The sequence below is a fragment of the Pteropus alecto genome, unplaced genomic scaffold (assembly GCF_000325575.1).
Source record: "Pteropus alecto unplaced genomic scaffold, ASM32557v1 scaffold40, whole genome shotgun sequence".
In the NCBI taxonomy this organism is placed as follows: Eukaryota; Metazoa; Chordata; class Mammalia; order Chiroptera; family Pteropodidae; genus Pteropus; species Pteropus alecto.
This window is the reverse complement of record NW_006431919.1, coordinates 6,232,492-6,252,484: the sequence shown is the minus strand read 5'-3', so window position 1 is coordinate 6,252,484 and position 19,993 is coordinate 6,232,492. Positions and strand designations below refer to the sequence as shown.

The 19,993-nt window shown below is 38.8% G+C and overlaps 1 protein-coding gene across 2 annotated transcripts in view; it reads right to left on the bottom strand.

Annotated features, from left to right (window-relative positions):
* SGCD (sarcoglycan delta) overlaps positions 1-19,993 on the bottom strand; it is an 818,344-nt gene that overhangs the window by 342,363 nt on the left and 455,988 nt on the right. The window contains exons 1-2 of one of the 2 annotated variants that reach the window (XM_006906453.2): positions 12,371-12,855; positions 9,928-9,971 (exon numbers count right to left, since the gene is read on the bottom strand). The exons of the other annotated variant lie outside the window; for it this stretch is intronic. The gene's annotated coding sequence lies outside the window, so the exon portion shown is untranslated. Of the gene's footprint in view, positions 1-9,927; positions 9,972-12,370; positions 12,856-19,993 lie in introns of those variants that run through there. 2 annotated transcript variants of the gene reach the window in all.

Genomic DNA, 19,993 nt, shown 5'->3' with positions numbered 1-19,993 from the left:
TTCTTCTTTGGGGCCTGTAAAACTTTATGGTTCAGAGTCTTCTCTGAAAGCGTAGAACTGAGAACAAGTAGGTACTAACAGGCATTTTACTGTTTGTTGGACTCTTCTACCCACTAGGCTTCATAACTGAGTGTAATTCTGTTACAGTGACATATTGTGGGGGAAAGCACAGACCCGGCCTTCAAAGAAATTCTCAATCTTGATCTATTTTTAAACAGAAAAAAAACATTTTTGACATCTACCACATGCCAGGTACCACAGTAGATCCTGGCAACATATAGCTCTTTGAATGGATGAATATGATTATACTTCTGCTTTCACCAAGCTTGTGTTTAATGGGAGAGATGGACAATAAATGAGTAAATTAAGGAAACCATTAAAACTAAAGTTAGGTGACAGGAAGAAAACAAAGAGGATTTCATGATAGAAAATAGACGGTGATCCACACTGGTGAGGCCTAGAAGTGAAACAAGTTTTCTGGCAGAGGACACCACAAGCATTTGGCCTTAAGAGCCTGCTCAAGTTAAGCACAATGTCCAGCAAGGCTGGCTTTGAATGAGCTCAGAGGAAAGGGTACGGGATGAGTTTGTGGACAAAGGCTGTGGGGCTGTGCCTTATAGGTTGTGGTAAGGAGTAAAGAATTAATACAGCCAGACTAATAACTATATTATCTTCTTTAAAAATTAGACAAGTAATATAAATCAAGTGAGCTACGGTTTGTTGATGATGAAGCTCTATTTAAAAATTTCCAGTACATTTAAATGTAAACATGAATTACATCACTGTATATGATTGTAACTAGTTCACATAAATAACAGATGTTACGTTACCTCACAGGCTCATTACTGTATCTAGAGTTTGTGGTAGAAGCTGAGTCACTTTGAGTTATCTTGGCATGTAAATAGTTTTCCATTAGCCATGTTAATTTTGAGCTCTGCGATTTAAAACTATCTGCATTCAAGGGTTGTTTTCATTCAGTCATCCATACAAGGCATTAGTCTTGGATTGCTAACATTTGGCACGTTTTAAACAACTGTAACAAAGTCATCATTTTTAGTATTGATATAACAATTAGCATTTTTCTTGTAAAATTTATCCAGAATAATAAATATCTATTTATGAAAAATGATCCAGGAATGGCATGTTCTATTTAAACAACTATTTGGATTAATTTAAAAGTTAGGTATTCCATTATTTTAGTTTTCTAAGAATATGAATATGTGTTAAACATTTTATACTGAAAAAAAAAAAAAAGATTAGACAAGTGAATGTATTTAAAATAACCAAAGAACATACAGTTAACAAAATCCCTTTTCCATTCACACTTTCAGCTTCCCCTCTTAGAGGCAATTATTATCAGATTTTTTCTCAGCCTATTGAAATGTTTAATACTATACGTGTTTTATTCAATATATACATTCAATGCATACACGTTTAAATTTTTCTTTTTTGCACACACAGGGCATATTTTATGCTCTTTATTGTTCCAAATCTAACTTGGTCCACTTAATAACATAGTTTAGTGATAGTCCCATATAACACACAGAAATATGCTTTTTAAGTTAGTTTTAAGTTGTACAGATACGTGATATTTAACCTAATCAACTCCTTAGTGATGAACATTGATTGTTTCTAGTAATTTTCTGTTACACTTATTCGAAATCAATAAATAATTATCGAGTATTACATTGTGCTGGCACTAGATATTCAGCTGTAAAAAAGACAGAGTCCCGCCTCTTGGACCTTTCATTCGAGTGTAGGACATGATAAGCAGATAAACACACATGTACGTTTCATACTTATTGGAAGTAAGTCTAGATCAGAGTGAACAAGGGGGAGAGTGTGAAAACAAGCTTGGAAACACAGGCAGAAGGGTTGGTTGCACCTTGGATCTTATGAGCCACAGTAAAAACCTTACATACGAGCTGAGGTGTAAGAGGCAGATGATCAGATTTTCACTTCGGATCACTCCAGCTGTTCTCCAAGGAATAGAATGAAGTGGACAAAATTGAAAGTGGAGAAACCAGAGGCCTATGACTGCTACTCTCGCCCAGAAAGCAAAGCCCAGACCTGGGCAGAGGTGAGGGAGAAGGTGGCGAGTTGCTATATTTGGAATCTATTTGGAAGGTAGCGCTAACAGGGTTTATTGCTGCCCTGAGACATAGAGTTTCATGCAAGGAAAGGACGAGAGTCAAGGGGAATGTCTAGGTTCTGGCGTGAGCAGCCAGGTGAACGATGGTGCCATGCATCAGGATGGGGAGCTTTAGTAGATAAGAGGCTCGTGGGGCAGCAGGCAAATGAAGTGTGCGGAGGGGAGACAGAGAGCTCTGTTTCATCATGTTAATTTTGAAGTGCATAAAAGAATCCATGGGGGTGGTGTCACAAAGCCACTTCGAAACGCATCTGGAATTCAGGGGGAAGAATGAGTTTAGAGATTAAATGTTTAAGACTCCTGCATATGAGTATTATTTAAAGCCATAAGAATGGAACATAAATGTTTCACATGTATCCAAATGTATAGCTCAGAGAAGTCCTGAGAAAACAGATGGCTACATCAAAGCGTGTGTATGAGTGTGTGTGTGCATATGTGCATAGTTTTTATAGTAGTACAAAGTTTTCTTCAAAGTACAATTGTCATATATATAAAGTCAAAATATCTCTGATAAATTAGAAGATACTTTAGTGTAATTATGACCATTAATTCACACTCTCCTAGAGATTTAGATGTGTGAGGTGCCAGTTCAAAGTAGTTTCAGACAGAAATACATTTTGAAACACACATACATATTTGTACTAGGCATTATCAAATATATGAGATCATACGTTTCTGACAACACTCTAGGAAATTGATATTTTAAAACTATTTCATAAATTGAAGTCCTAAAGAACGAAAAAATGTTTTGAAGGACTCGAAGCCAGTAAATTGGTTAGGGTGTGGACTCAAATTTAGGCTCAATTTTCTTCTCATTACACACAGAATGAAGCAAAGACTTGGCTTTCCCTGATAAGAGGCAAGGTTTAGAATTACCACCTAGGTGTGTATTTGGTGTGTAATGCATAAACACTGCCACCACCTGACGAATATGTGTTTTCCTTCAGGTCCTCCCATGGCACTATTCTAGGCATTTGGGATACATCAATGGGAAAAACACAGAACTCTAATCTCACGGCAGTGGTAGGAGGCAGTGATGAAAGAGACAGATAACAAAATTGAAAACCATGTTTGAAACTTGTGTTAAAGAGAATAAGTGTTATGGGTGAAAGACCAAAGGGTTGGAAGGAGAGGAGGAGGAATGAGAGAGAGGAGGAGGGGGAGACAGACAAACAAGAAAAGGAGGGTCATCCGTGCTGGGGGGTGGGGAGCAAAGCAGGTTCAAACTGTAAAAGTATGGGAAAGGCCGACCTCAAGGAGATGGTGCTATCTGAGCAGACTCGCAGGAATCTTGAGAGTCGTCGAAGATTTGGCTGTGCATAAAACTCATACTTCATTTTAAACATGGTCTTTGATGTTGCAAGTTGAGGACCAGAAAGGAACATGTAAACTGAACACCCCTGAACAGGAAGAATAATTTCAAATGCCTGACCTTAAATTTAATAGTGTAATTTTCACATGCAAAAGACACTGCATCGGCCCACTGCCAACCCATCTATGGCCAGCTTTCTTAATAGGAGAGAAACATCCTTTTCCACAAACTAGCTACCCTGTGTTGTACAAGGTTCGTGCTTCTTAAATCCCCATGGATAATTCTGACCAGAACCAGATAATGACAAGAGCAGTCAAGCCACTGCGGCTCTTCTGCAACTTGGGGACCAAGCTGTGTAATAAAATAATAATGAGCATGACTTAAACACTTAAGATCAGAGGATGAGCTACAAAGCTTAGAGGGAACATGGACAATATAAAGTTCAAAGCATTATTTAACAGATAAGAAAACCAGGTTCAGGGAGATGGCTTAATCAAGGTCACAGAGTAAATTAGTGACAAGACCAAAGTCAGTTAAACTAAAAACCAGTATGCTTCTCACAAATTCCAGGCTTCAATCTTTTCAACTTAAATTCCTATTAGACATCACTTTCATCAACCACTACACATGCCTTTTGATCAATACCCAAAAGGCAAATGACAAGAAGGCCATAGGTTTCCTAATGAAAAGAAAGCATACAAAACTGGTGACAAACTCTTGGGTAATGATTACTGTGTGCCAAACACTAAATGTTTTACTGAACTTGTTTAATCCTCACAGACATATAATTATGAGGTAGGTATTACTATTATCCTCATTTTACAGGGGAGGCAACTGAGAAACAGAGAAGTTAAGTAACCTACCCAAACTCAGCTTGTTAAAGACATAGCAAAAATTTGAACCCAGAATGCCTGGTTGAAAACCTGTTCTCTTAATTCTTGTGTTAAATACTTCCAGATATATGTATATAGATGGTCAGAATAGCATGATTACCAATATAAAATGGTTTTGTCACAGTTTTAGCTATAATTTCTCAACATGGGTATTAATTTTAACTCAATTCATCAAATACTTATTGAGCAACTACTGTAATTCGGCCAGGGTGCATGTTACTCGAAGTACAGGTACTTTTTCCCCCCGTAGGCAATAAACTGTCTAGAATATATCTCCAAACTCATAAGCTTTTACAGCATCATGAAAAACAGCTATAACAAATTAGGTATATCCTTTTATAGTGATTCAATAGTTCTATAAAATTAGCATTGATCCAGTAGACTCTCCCTTGATAATTCTGTTTGGTAAGGATCTGTAGCTATTATCTAAGCTCTCAAATGCTTGCAATAAAATTTATGGTCTGAAAGGAAATACTCTTCATCTAATTTTTACTTCTTCTTCTTCTTTTTTTTTTTTTTTTAAATCAAAGTGCCCAGAAACAAGCACGATAACAATAATACCTAAAAGTTATTAAGCAGTTGTATGTCCTCACATATGTATGTAGGTAGGTACATATGTATATGTCTATTGAAGTATATCCTACTTCCAGTGACATACAAAGATATTAACTATCTAGCTTGAGTATTACACATTTGTACATCTGTGTAAACAATATTCAGTCAAGACAGAGAACTTTCCCATCACCCTAGAAAGTTCCCTCATGGCCCTTCGTAATCAACCCCGATCCCCAGAAGCAGTGACTGTTCTGGATTCTAGCACATTTAAAAATGTTAATCCTATATACATTCATATGATGTGATTATTCCAAAGAATATCTAATTTTGAGACCCGTGCTCCTGGCCGCCAGGCTGCCTACTGCATTTCTTCTCAGTCGATACTTAGCCCATATCAACAGTGTCCTCTGAGAGCATCAAGTCATAATGCCCTACTTCTCTCTCGTGCATTTGGGATGGTACTATATGTACCACCTTTCAAAGAAGTGAAAAAATGGTCATTCGAATCACTTTCTACTTTCTGTGTTTCGAATGAGAAACCCTCTTGAGAGCTTCCTAATGTAAATGCCTAGGGATAAGGAATGTGGAGTCAACGAGTGAAGTGGACGCATGTCCTGTCAAAGGAGCAGGAGCCGCCCAGATCTCAACTGCCAGGCAGTGAGAAACCACACCGGGGACGCCCATCTCCAGCTTTTTCGAGATAACCTAGATTTGTACACAATATCTCAGTATGTTTAAATGCTTTGTAACTCAGTCAATTAAAAAAAAAATACATACATTATGAACCAAAATATGCCTATAGGCCAGTCCTTAGATTGCCAGTCTGTGATCTGCTGTTTGCATCCTCAGCCTGGGAGACACCAGGAGCAGCTCTGTCAATGACAGAAGTGAGGCCACAAACCTTTGGTGGTCATGGCCAACTTTAGGAATTACTGTTTGTCATTACATTACATTCAGGTCTATCACCCATGCTACTGACCACTGAGAGAAAGCAGATGACTTCGGCAAACACGTACAAGCAAACAATGGAGAGAAAAACTGGCAACAGGAAGATGGGACGGAATAGAACAATATATAGAAGGAAAGAGCTAGAAAGAATACAGAACGAGAGAGATGATAAAAGGTAAGAACAGGAAGGAAAGGAACACAGCATGGTGCTGTTTCTCAGCTGCCTCTAGGCTTTCGACAGTCTGCCTGCAGTGAGCACGCCATGCCCAGTACCATAGCCCCAGTGACAATCAGGACAACAGGGTGGTGCTGGAAGAAGCTAACCCCTAAGATTTAATTACTTGAGCTCAATGAGAGCACTTTCGGTGGCTGAATACTTTGACCCCAGCAAGTAACAGCAGGGTTCCAGGAATTCAGAAATGTATTATTTGGAAATCTGGGTGCTCACAAGAATGTCTGATCCTATCACCGTGGCTTGGGAAAGTGCTTTGAACAAGGAAGGAGTTTCTAATCCCTGGCAATGCAGTTTTTATCAGGAAACTGTGCTTGCGTTAGTAGGTGCCATTGCATTATCGGTTAAAAAGAAGAATAAAGCTATCACTTCCATATCCACCCACACACCCAGAGTCTCATTAGGATGATCACCAGCAAAGAGATCCAAACAAACCAATCTCACAGGATTTATACACTCAGTGAACCGTAGTGACACGTTCCTCGCCCAGTCCTGCAGACCTGCCTGACAGGCAGGATGGAGGCCACAGCTTACGTAGCTCCCTTTACCTAGGTGGTTCACACTTGGCCACATGAATGTGAAGAGAAAATAAAGATGATCACCTTTCTGTGCAGCAGCAAAGGTGAAAGAAAGAGGACAGCAGAATCTGCAGTGCAAGTCGGGCGATGCAGAAAAAGTAACCTGGATATTCTGTATAAAACGTTCTCTCCTTGCTGATTGTCTCAACTATTCATTTTTTCTTGATCTGCCCATCTCATTCTTTGTCAGTCTGCCTCACACTATCTCAGTTAATATTAAGTATACACAGCTAAAATACTTAAGTCCTCACTGTGCGCGAGGCGCCATGCTAAATGCATTATATGCACAATCTCACAATACACTATGGACATTACCATGTCCATTTTCAAAATGATACAACTGTGGCACGTGGAGATGATGTAACTTGTCTAAGGTCATTCGGCCAGGATCACAGTCCAAGTTCGCCTGCCTCAGAGCCTCGACTCAGTTTACAATAGTCACTCTCCTGTTACAAGGTCACACCCACCTTCCATTCTTCTTTCTTGCTATGCTTTCTCCCTTATAATTGCCCTTTTCCCTTTTGGTTAATAGGTGCATGGTGTCCCATTCCTGGTACCATCATTCCCGTCACGTTAATATCATTCTACGGCGTCAGTGGGCACAAGACCCAGTGCTCTTTCCTGTCGAATGACCGGAATTGAGAGCAGGGAACATTTTTATCAGGACAGTAACTAGAAAGGGTTCAGAGAAAAGAGAATAGTGCAGGAAAAGGTGAATGAAAGATGAAATAATTCAACTAAGACATTCATAAAGAAAAGGGGAGTTTTAGAATTATAAAAATCATATATTATGACAAATAGAAAATATTCCAGAGACATCTGATCCCATTTCACGGATAGGAAACTGAGATCCTGGTATCAGTGGCGTCAGGACTTCTGCCAACATTTCTGACCACCTTGACCTTACTCTTTCTCTTCACCTCACTTCTGCACGAAGTACCACTACCACCCTCAAACGTGGCTTAAGAGACTATGACAATGGCTGTGGGTTACAAAGTACAGAGATGCAACTTTTGCCCACTCCGAGGAGGACTGAGATGTGAAATAGCTCCCCAAAGCTGCCTCGCAGTTTAGGGAGGTTCTCCATCATCGCATCTGGCTGGCATCTGTTAGCGATGCTAAAAATGGCATCCCTGCAGTGGGTAATGATTTCGCCACAACAATGTTAAACAAACTCAGTCTGTGGACCAGTGTCTTGCTGACTTCAACAGACACTCAGGAAGCTTTTGAAAACACAGGGATTCCTCAATCCTCATCTCAGAATTCTGATTCAGGAGGTTCTGAGAAACCATGGAACCAGGTAATTTCTGAGGGCCCTTCTAACAGCAAAGCTCCACTGAGCTGTTACTTTCTCTGGCATGGCTCTCAAGTATCCCTCAGCTATTACTGAGTCAATGCATACCAGACTCAGAGTTGAGGAACAAGAAGCACTGCCATCTCAGATCGCCTGTGTTCCTCAGGCAGGTAATGTATCTTTTCTGGTCTGCGTCCACTTCTTTAAAATGGAAGAAATGGATTATTAGAGCAGTGTTTTTTCAAATGTATTTGTTTATTCATTCCTTTTTTTAAAAAATTAAGCATTTCTGGCCCAAACTGTCTATGCTATCCCACAGACATCCTCCCTGCTGTTCACTGCTAATAGAACTCTGATATGCTCATTATCAGGCAGAAAGCCCTTGATCTGAACTTGTGGGCTCCTTCTCCACACCCTGAGGGTGAAACATACTCAGCCTAAACCTATCATGGTAATAGCATTCCATGGGGCCCTTGGTCACATGACCCAGTTCTGGCTGTGTATTCTGAGACAGAAGGGTAAGTCAACATGGGAGGGGATCCCTCTGTGATTAAAAGGACAAAGGCTCATGAAGAGAAACATTTATCACCTTCGAGTCCTGACACCATTGCCCTGACTTGAGTATGACACTGAGAAATGAGAACGGGGAGTTGAGCACAAGTGCTGAGGATGGTGGAACTTCCACCTTTGGTCCTTGAGGACACAGCTCAACTTCTGCTACTAGAAAGGACCCTCCATCTGCACCTGAGGAAAGTGAGCTCTTATACACTTAGACTTCCCTGAGCAGGGTTTCTGTTACTTGTAGTCAAATGTAATCTTCACTGATATAGCATTAAAACTCTTTTCAAATGAAGTATCTTGCAAAGCCCCAATATATGCAACAGATAAAAGTGGCTAGTCTACATGAGAAGCACAGGTGGGGTGCTTTCAGGGCTTTCCTCCCCAGATTCTTAGAGGGGTTCCTCCACAGAACCAGAACCGGTCACGATCAGAGGTTACAGTTGCATTCCCAAGTCACCGGGGATCCTCAGATCTTCTCAGGGATCTGAGAATTCGCTACCCAATTTGTTCTTGTGTTTTTCTTTAGTTTTTATGTGCTCATTTTACCTATGCAAATTCTGTCCTAGAAAAAGTAGATCTGATTCACGACCAACAGCTATGACCACACGGTTCTGGTGTCTGAGTCTGTTTTCAAGTGATTCCATTCTATCAGGAGTAATGAGAAATGGCACATTCCCTGCAGGTACAGGTCAAAGGACATCATGGCAGCGAGTGAAAGTAGATCTAAAGAGAAAAAGTCATGAAAGAATCAAGTGTCTGTGCAGAAGAACGGACTAGGAATGTATGAAATCAAAATAGCCTCCAGGTAACTGTCAGTCCCAGGTTCATGATGTAAGCCTTATTAAATTCTAGTAAAATTCTCTACATAAAAAGCCAATTTTGATCATCTGAATACTACTATTACATAGTTTTCTTTGTACTCAATTCATAAATTTGTTTTCGTGTTACAGCTGTTCAACAATAATTAAAATAAAGAAGTAATATCTTTATTTCTAGAGATAATATCTAGGTGGGTATTTTTGGTTTATACATATTCAAATAACAATAAGAATAATGAAATCAGAGATGGGGGCATGGATCTTTTTTCATTCCTATTAAAAGGGGTCCCTATGCTATTCAAACTCAAGAAGTTCTGAAGTATAGGACAGCCCCACTCCCTTCCAGAAGGAGAAATCCATGATTCCATGAGGTTCCTTATATTATAAAACAATTATTAAATGCTTTCACCAACAATGTGGTATGCATCCTTGAAGATGGTTTTTACAATCAATAAAATTTAAATTAAATTCATTTATTAAAATAAAGCACGTGCATTTTAAATTTCTTTTCAAAAGTTTGTCTTAATAATAAAGTGTCCACGAGCAGAGCTTTGAATGAGCTTTGCTCATTGGAGTCATTCAGCCAACTCCAGTTGGTCCTTTCACTCAACACCCCAAGCAGGAATATCTCTGGACGGAACAACTATGGGTTAAAAATAAGGCCTTAAGAGCCTAGTCCCTTCTTGCTTAGGAAATTTGAACCCTTGGACGATGCCATTCTTACAAAATATGCTTTCTGATTACTTCCAGAAGGCACAGCAGGGCAGACTGACCATGGGGTCTCCTATTGCGAAGAGAATAAAACAGGTTTCCTCACTGAGGCCATGGTTTATCCACACACTTCAAGTCAAACAAGTCAGTGCCTGCTGGTTTTTGCTGTTCCTAGAATGTGTTTCAGTCCGGCACACAGATCTCTTCCCCCTGTCCTCGCTGCCCAGTCTGTGGTGCGGCCACTCCTCTCTCCTCGTTGCTTGTACCTCTGCCCTGGATTTCTTCTCTACCTTTCACTCCGTTTTTCTTTTTCCTTTTCAAACTGTCAAGGAGCTTGATTTTTTCCCTCCTATACTTCTTAGAGAAGGATTCTGTAAAGTTTTAGGCACTGCTGCTTGTAATCCTGCAGCCCGGAGTTGCTATTTCATGCCTGTTCTGTTCGACGCTTGACACACACTAAATTTAGAGGAGTATGACATTAGAGCTCACTTGAGTTTCCCCCTTCACTAGCAGTGGGCTTGGCTATGGTTCGCAAGTGTTCCTAATCTGTCTTGGCATTTTGCTCACTCACTGGCATTTAAGAAAAACTCAAAGTATTGTCACTGTCTTCCCTGACTTCCAATTACAACCCCTTTTCTGCTCCATGTACTATAGCTCCCAAATCCTCCCACCCCGACCCAAATCAAAGATGAGGTTGGTGAAGAAAAGATTTATGTGCCATCTCTTAGGATGAGAAATCCTGCTGCTAGTCACTTCCCAATTCCCTCCTCTCAAGTGCAAAACTGTGGAGAAAATAAAATTGCTGGCTGTGAGTGCTGAGCTTCCACCAACAGGACACAATGTCTCCCACTTAAACTATGTCTTACACAGAGAGAGAGATGAAAAATTCCAACCCTCCACTCTTCATTCGCCCATTAACCTTACTCTCTCTGATTAGTAACTTCTTGAGAGATTTTAGAACTCAAGTAAACACACACCTGTTTTTATAGAGATCTCCCCTAAGAGCTCTAGCTACTCTCCCGCTACACAAGAAGGGTCTGAGCGTTCATTCATTCATCTGTTTTCCCAACCACTCTCTTGGTCAAACCCCGTTTGGAAAACATCACCGCTCTCACTGGTTGTTCTGCCGGTATTCATACAACTGTAGTGAGAGTTAGTCCAGCTCTTTCCGAGCTGAACCAGGTTCTTAAATGCAATTACATTGTTTTGTATATTTTCTAAATGCTAATCATATAATAAGGTATGGCTTTCCTAGGAGAGTAAAAATCTATATTGCATTATAGCTGATATGTGTGAGAAAGAATTATTTAAAATTTGATTTTTTTTTAAAAAAAGTACTCTTCAGTAAGTTGTAAAATAAAATCAATTGATCAATGAAATAAAGTTCACACCATTGTCTCTATCTTTCAACAATGGTTTTGAGTTAACTATTAGAGTAAAAATCTATATTGCATTATAGCTGATATGTGTGAGAAAGAATTATTTAAAATTTGATTTTTTTTAAAAAAAGTACTCTTCAGTAAGTTGTAAAATAAAATCAATTGATCAATGAAATAAAGTTCACACCATTGTCTCTATCTTTCAACAATGGTTTTGAGTTAACTATTATTTTGTTACTCTCTAGATATCTCTATTTCATAAAACACAGAAGCATTTTTTGAGAGTAAAACTGCCAGTTATTTCTTCAACTCAGAAAAATTAAATATTATCATAGAAATAGAATTACAAGGGTTGATCTAGCATTGTTTCCAGGCAAATATCTCACTGGACTCCTTAAGGACCGTCAAAATCCCATGTAATAATAAAAGATGCCAGGAACTCATATGTACATTTCTGCTCCTGCACCCTGAAAGTGTAATCCAAAATAGAAGCTTCAAACTCTGATTCCCTCCTAAACTGAGAGCCATTTTCTGCTAAAAAATGCTCCTTTCGAAACTCTCATGAAGCAAAGAACACAGACAGTTTCATCTAAAATTATCTTCCCTGCCAATGAACTGTCCTTCCACGCAGAAAAGTTCCAGAAGGTTGGATCAGGGTGACAATACACGATTTCACAGACTTGTCTTTTTCTCATTGCGTTGCCAGCTAAATCCCAACTTTCAGAAGTGTCTCTGCCTTGCTGAAAATCAGATCTTGAAGGGAGTTGAGGAAAAGAAAAGATCACAGCTCCACACCAAGTGTTTAAGTGAGGAAGTTCTAACTTGTTCTCACACACACATTCACTCACACATGAAAACTCGGAGTACGTTGCAAACAAACAGCAGGCTCAGGAAGTGAAGAGAAGCGTGGAAATGCGGGAATGTAGCAGCACCTTACCTCTCTCCCCTCCGCTTCACAAAGCCGCTGATGGAAATCCGCCCTCAATCCGGGAGTGTGCTGGGCGGCTCTGAAGGAGGCGGCCTCTGGGCCTGCCAGAGTGTGAGCAGGCCCAGCCTGCGTTCAGAAGCTGCCCCAGTCAGATTTTCCAACTGTAGAACTGCAGCCAAATCCCTGCCCATGCCTGAAGAATTTCCTGAACAGCATTCCCGTTCTTTTTCTGACTGCTTTGAAACCGTACTCTGTCTGAGCTTCAATGCAGCTTTGTCAGACCAACTCAGAGCTACTGGGCTGTCTCCAGCTATCAATGGGAAACACATGTGTCAAGCACAGTCTCGCTCCCCTGCAACAGCGCCCATGGCGTCTGCTGGGCTCACATTCACAAACCACAAAGGAAACTGCATCTAGAACCAATTCGGATTTCTCAGCCATTCTCCACACAGGCTCTGCTCTGTGGTGCTAGATGCTGGAGATATGTCTTCTCTTTCTTCCACTCCACACTGCTGCTTTTTAACTTGCTCCTTCTACTCACATTCCTGGCCCACCCGTCAGCCCCCTGAGCTCTTGCCAGTCCTGATAACGAGCCTATTAACAGCCGAGAGAGGTGAATTCCAATTTCATCTCCCTACCTGCGTTGCCTCAGTCTTTGCTCCAAATTTCAATTGCTGAAGGGGGAACAATATTTTTAGCATTTTCAGACTTGTCTAGTGCTTCAGAGTTGTCCCTTCATCCTGATATGTGTGTATGCATCTATGGGCAGTGTAACTGAAAATAATGCAATTATTTTTCAGGCACTTTTGTTGCTTTCTGCTCTATAACTGTGCTAGTCCAAAAATGTAACATTTTACAGGCTGTTTCAATGTGTGTTATGATTATAGGAAACAGGAGAAAAGAATGTACCTTTAATCAGGAATGCATCCTAATTCTGTGCACCTGTGATTATTTCTGGATGACACTCCATCAAGATGTCCTGTGTATATTCTGCTGGATTTTATGGTCTACCGTTGACATTTCCTTTTTTCCATAAAACAAGAGGGAATCTCTAAAGATACAAAGAGGACACCCCTCTTCTCCCACACTGAAAACCCAACATCTAAAGAGCCAAAGCTAAGTTGTCAAGGTAACACTGCAAAAAAGAGATGATTTAAAGAGAGAGCTCATTTGTTTTGATTTTTTTTCCTTTTGGTATTAATATTTTACTTCCTAAAATCACACCCCATTAGCAACTCAAAGAACTGGCTTGCCAGATTGTAAAAGTGTTGTGTGTTCCTGAGGGGCAGTTGTAAATAGTAGGTAGGGTCTGGAGTTGAGAATCCAACTGCAATGGATACTTTGAGAGAGAGAGAGAGAGAGAGACTCATTTGTTTTGATTTTTTTTCCTTTTGGTATTAATATTTTACTTCCTAAAATCACACCCCATTAGCAACTCAAAGAACTGGCTTGCCAGATTGTAAAAGTGTTGTGTGTTCCTGAGGGGCAGTTGTAAATAGTAGGTAGGGTCTGGAGTTGAGAATCCAACTGCAATGGATACTTTGAGAGAGAGAGAGAGAGAGAGAGAGAGAAGGGGAAGGAGGGAGGAGGGGGAGGGAGAGATTGGCCCAGAAACAAAACTGGTAGATGTTATGGTTGTATACAAACCCAGGAGAGTCTCGGACAAATTATTAAAAAGAATAAGAGCTTCATAAGCTTACTAGGTGGAAAATGAAAACACAAAATCAACTGCAGATCCTCTGGCGGTCCATGAGCGTGACCATTGGGCGTTCACGCTTTTGAGTGAGAGAGAGGGAGAGGGAGAGGGAGAGGGAGAGAGCGCGAGCGCGCGCGCCAGCAGGAGCATAGCACCTCTAAGGCCAGGATGCAATTATAGACTCAAAGAACTTTAGAGTTGGAAGGAACCCCAGGGACCATCCAATTCAAATTATTTCTACCCTTCATATGTTGCAGAGGGAAATGGAGGCCCAAAGAGATTAGATGACTCATCTGGAGTTGCAAAGACAGTAAATGCCAGAGCTGCAGCTTAAAAAACGGGATTTGGGCTAATTTTTTATGTGCTTTCTAGCAACATTTGGGAGAGGTGGTATCATCTAACCTTCATAAGGGTAGGCTTGTAATCAATTGGCCTGGGTCTAATCTTAGCTCTGTCTGTGAATCTCTAATCCATCTTGCTTAACCTCTCTGGACCTCAGTTTCCTCATCTATGAAATGGGGACAATAATATGGTCTACTACATGGAACTGTTAAGGATTCTGTGAGATAAATCCACGTAAAGTGTTTATTAGAGTGCCTATAAATAAATTTCAGTTTAGTTTTCTTTTAGTGGAGCAAAATCGAGACCCTTTTTCTTACCTAAAAGCAAAATTATACTCTCATACCTAGTTTGAGTTTCTATAATAAACTATTTGATGAGTTTTTAGAATAAACTATTTAAGTTTTCTGCCACATAACAGGGGCCTGTCGCCTTAAACATAGGCAAGTGTCCTACTGCCTTAGTGGAACATTATGCCAGCCACACAGCTACTCTTCATTTATTCTATAAACATAACACTAAAGTCTTCCTTTAAGATCAACTCACAGGAAAATAATGACATCAAACCAGCAGTCTGTTACATGAGGCTGAACAAAGTGCCATTTGCAGAGAACTAGGCTTTCTCTCCAAAACTTAAGCTCAAAGTTACCATTCTAAAAATAGAAGACCATTAACAATTGTAATTTCCACGTTTAGTAACTGCAACCTCCTAAATTAACAAAAACAAAAACCCCATGAATTGAGGGGAAAAACTCTTACTGAGAAAACAGTTGCTACAAATTCTAAAGGATCAGATTTCTATCTGGGGTTCCAGAGTCTTTGTCTTAGAGCCAATAGTAGTAAGCAGTTACAGTCACTATTTATTAATCACATTTGGTGTGCACAGCTACTTTGGAGAAAGAAAAAGAGGAGGAATAGTTAATTTTCAGTGGTTTACAAATGTTTTAAGAATCAATTAAAAACAAGCAAACATAAAACTGGAAAAACCAAGCTCAGACTTAAACAAAGGCAGAACAATGGTGATGTAATCCAAAAAAAAAAAACGCTGTTCTACAAACTCCCCAAATACTTGCTACATATCTCATTCATTGTGGGTATTTAAACGAAATACCTCAGTTTGAGACCCAGCTTCCATACTACTAACTGGAAAATCCTGAAAAATTACTTAACTCTTTAAATGTTTAGAAAAATCACCCAAAATTTGGAAATAAGACCAAAATTTTGTCATGTTCCTTCTAAAGCACACGTGGCAACAGTTTAACATGTCCTCTCAAGAATTAAGGGAAATGTGTGTCGTTCATGTCACTATTTACTACTGAATTAAGGTCCCAAATTTAGTAAAGTCACATGTTATCTTGGAGACTTTTGTCTATTAAAGATACAAATTATTTCTGTCCAGTAGAAAAAATAATCCCACATGTGATAGTGTATCACACTCTAAATCCAGTTTTGTATCTAATCGAGTATTCTTTTGCTAACATTCCTTTATTAATGCACTTAGGACAAGGAGCTCCTCGAATGCTACTAGAACAAGTCTCACCATGATACTGATTTCCTCAACAATTAATGAGCCAAATTGAATCTTTCACATATTTTCACTTTATATTTGTAAGAGTGATGTTTTTAACTTTTAAAAATTATAGTTTGATACTGTTTCATGTTCCTCATCTGTGTCATGAATGTTTTAAGTCTTATCTGAGATAATGCATAATAAAGCACTTAGCAAAATGTATGGCACATAGCAAATGCTCAAACTATGTAAGCACTGCTATTATTTAATATCTAATATTTGGTGTTCAGCTTTATAAAGAACTCTAGAGATCCCTAGACTAGATCACTCATCAATCTCCTTCCTATTACACATTTTAATCCTTGCCATTGGATGCTGAATCCCCTCTATAATAGCCACCTTTACTGGAATTCTTCCACAAATGTTAATCTCTTTGCTTATCAGAGATTTCTATTTTTAATGTTTTAAAATTAATCACTGAAATATATCTCCAGATAACACATAGGGATTCTATAGCTAATCACAAAGGTCAGTTAAAAATTCTGACCTTAAAGATCGTTAAACATCATTCTAAACTAGAACATAAGCTCCATGAAAACAAGGATTTTTGTCTTCATCATCTCCTGCCGTATCTCCAACATCTAGGGCTGGTATGTTGGCCCTCATATTTGCCATTTGAATAATAACTGCCTTTGATTTACTTGAAAATAGAGGTCCTAAATCATCCTTTTTAATGGATTATTTTGATTTACAGTTTAAACAGATTTTGGTACTATTGTATCATTTCTCTTCATGATTTAAAGTCCCTCTTATCATCTGGTTTGCTTTTTTCTGTTTCAGTTTGGCTAATTTACTCTTAAAATTCAATGCTGAGAAGTGAACAAAATTTTCAGGTGTGCTGGGTCTAATTCAGGAGGCAGAGGAATAACTCCCCCTCTCGTTTAGGAAGTAATGCAATTCTTGATAATATTAGGTTTGGAAGCAGTAACTTTGAGTCACACTGAGAAGCCAGCTTGGAACTGTTTTATCGAAGGAGCTCTAATTAAGCTACATCTCCACATCTGTGATCCTGAAGCCTCACTTTAGTTAGAATCATCTGGAGGAAGCTTTTAAGGTGACCAGAGCCAGGGACCCTCCCCCGAGATTTTTATTCCATTGAACTGAACTAGAAACCAGGTAACAGTATTCTGTTTTGAGTCCCCTACTGCCACAATGATTCTAATGTGAACCAGGATAAAAACCACTCAGTTACAGTGATAACTGAGCTTTTAAAACATAAACCTAATTGTGTCATTATGTGACTAAAATACTTAAATGACTTACCATTGCCTGAACAGGAAAGATAGTCCCCCTAGCTCTGACTTGAAAGGCCTGGCTTAATCTGGTCCCTTGCCTACCACTGCAGTCTCATCTGTTGCCATTCTCCCTTCTTCCAGTTCTTTAAAGAAATCCCGTATTGTTCTACTTGAGCATCTTCAAAAAAGCCATTCTCTTCTTCTGGAAAGAGTTTCCTTTTTCCTAAAAGCTACCCTTACTCTGATGTTTTCATCCATTTAAATCCTATTCAACCTTCAAATTTATACTCCATTATCAGTTCCTTTAGGAATCAGTTATCCCTGAACCCCTAGGACCAATAGTCTCCTTTATGCCTAAAGCCTAATACTTATCATAGTGTGATTACATATTAATTGTATTTTCATTTGATTCATGTCAATCTTTCCTGAGAGAAAATGACTATTTCCCATGAGGGCAGAAACCAGGCCTGCTTACTACTGTATCCTAGTTTCCTGAACCATGACTAGCTCATAGGAAGTACACAATAGATTTTTTTAAGTAAGTGAATAGTTTGTTTATTTTTTTTAACCAGTACAGAAATATGCAAATAACCCCACTTTCTTTACCTTAAGGTTTTAGACTGCATTTAATCTGTCATGTTAAAATTGTACTCTTCTTAGGATGCTGAGTTCTCTTATAAGATATAAATATTCTCAAAAACTAATTAGCTGTTTACATGTTTGTCTAAAAGACTTTATGAGAAATTTCCAAGTCAGGTGGCTGGCAAAATCCTTAAGTCCTGAGGTACAAGGCAGGATGACAATGATTATGGGGAAGAGAGTTTGCTGTGCCACACTTAGGGGGGCAGGCTACTCAGGGATAATACTGTGGCATCATACAGAGGCACAAAGTAGTTATGGGACAAACTTGAAAAGAGGCATTTAAGAACCCTTTTGGTTACAGCAGTCCAAACTAATTCAAATTAGTCTAAGGAAAAGAAAAGGGCAGGGTGGTTTCCAATGTCGTATAACTGTAACCCCTAGTGGTGGATTTTAAGGTGTGATGGACAGTAGCAGTTAAAAAACAATAATACAATCAGAGCTGTATCTCCCCCTTCTTCTCTTGGCTTCATTCTCTGTTTCTGCTCTCTGTGGGTAGTAAGACATTCACAGGTGGTCCCAAGATCACTTTCACAGGGAAAATAAAAGATCCTTTCCAGGAAAGACTCTAGGTAGCCCAACTAAGCTACGTGCTTATCCCTAAACAAATCTCTACGGTCAGAAAGAAGGATGAAGTCCTCGTGTTGGCCATATTTGGCTTATAGGACAAACCTGGAGACTAAAAAGATGGAATCATCTCCATCTATACCACATGGACTGAGTAGGCTAATGAGGGAATTCAGAAAAAAGTGATAGGCAGACAAAACACTCATGTGAACTACGGATGTTAGGGCACCCAAGACATAGTCACAATCTTGCCCAGGAAGGTTCTGTAGGAAGTATTATGAGGCAATATTTAATCAAAGGACAGAAAAAGTACTTACTATATACAAGCCAAAAATAATTGAATTGAAGTTAAACTAATGGCAGATAATTAGAACAGTAATATTATGCCAGCCCTTCATTTAAAGGTTCATTTCACAAATAATACCTGATGGGAAATGACACTCACCCTGCTTTGGCTCTTCAAAAACAGACAGAGCAAATCCAATACTGCTTTTCAATGACCAAGGGCAAAATTATCTGGTTGACTTTGAAGAGACTTTTTTGTACAGGAAATCTAGACCAGGAAGTTTGGCTCAGTGACAAATCAATGACCCACAGTTTTGAGAATATCTCCATTGGCCAGACACAGTGTCTAAGCTAAAGTCACTTTTTGTTTTGGAAATTTAAATATTGCATGGGGCACAATGAAGGATTCTCAAGCTAAGTCATTATTTTGAGAAGAAATGGACACATTTGATAATTTATGTGACTAGTAATGAAACAGTGCAAATATATCTTTTAAAAAATTAATTAAATACTGTAAAAGAAATGACTGTAAAAGAAATGCTGGTATAGTTACATAGACGATTATATGCAGTCTTTTCTTTTTGGCCCAAAACATTGATCACTTCTTTGAAAATTGAAACAAAAGAATGCTAAATAACAACATGAAAAATGAGGGTATAAAAATCACTGGTAAAGATAAATATTTAGTCAAATTCGGAATACTCTAATATTGTAATGGTGGTATCTAAAGCCCTTCTAATGCTAGTTTCAAAATTAAAAGACAAAAGTATTAAATATAACTATAGCTTCGATAATTTCTTAATGGAGAATTAATGAATATACAAAATGTAAAGTATGATATCAGAAGCAAAAAAATGGGGGGAGAAGTAAAAGTATAGAGTGATCTTGTAAGCGATTAACGTTAAGTAGTTATCAGCTTAAAATAGACTGTTATAAGTATAAGGTGTTTTATGTCAGCTTTGTGATAACAACAGAGAATTAAAAAAACTGTACTAGAAACACAAAATATAAAGAGAAATAAATAAAAAAATCAACAAATTACATAAGACAGTAAGATAGAAAGTACAGAAAAACTACAAAACAGTCAGAAAATTATTAAGAAAATGGCAATAGTAAGTCCTTACATATCAATAATCACTTGAAACGCACATGGATTAAATTCTCCATTCAGAAGACGCAGTGGATGAATATGTAGAAAAGAAGATTCAACAATATGTTGCCTACAAGAGACTCAATTTAACCTTAAGAACACACATTGGCTGAGAGTAAAGGGATAGAAAAAGATATTCCATGCTAAGACA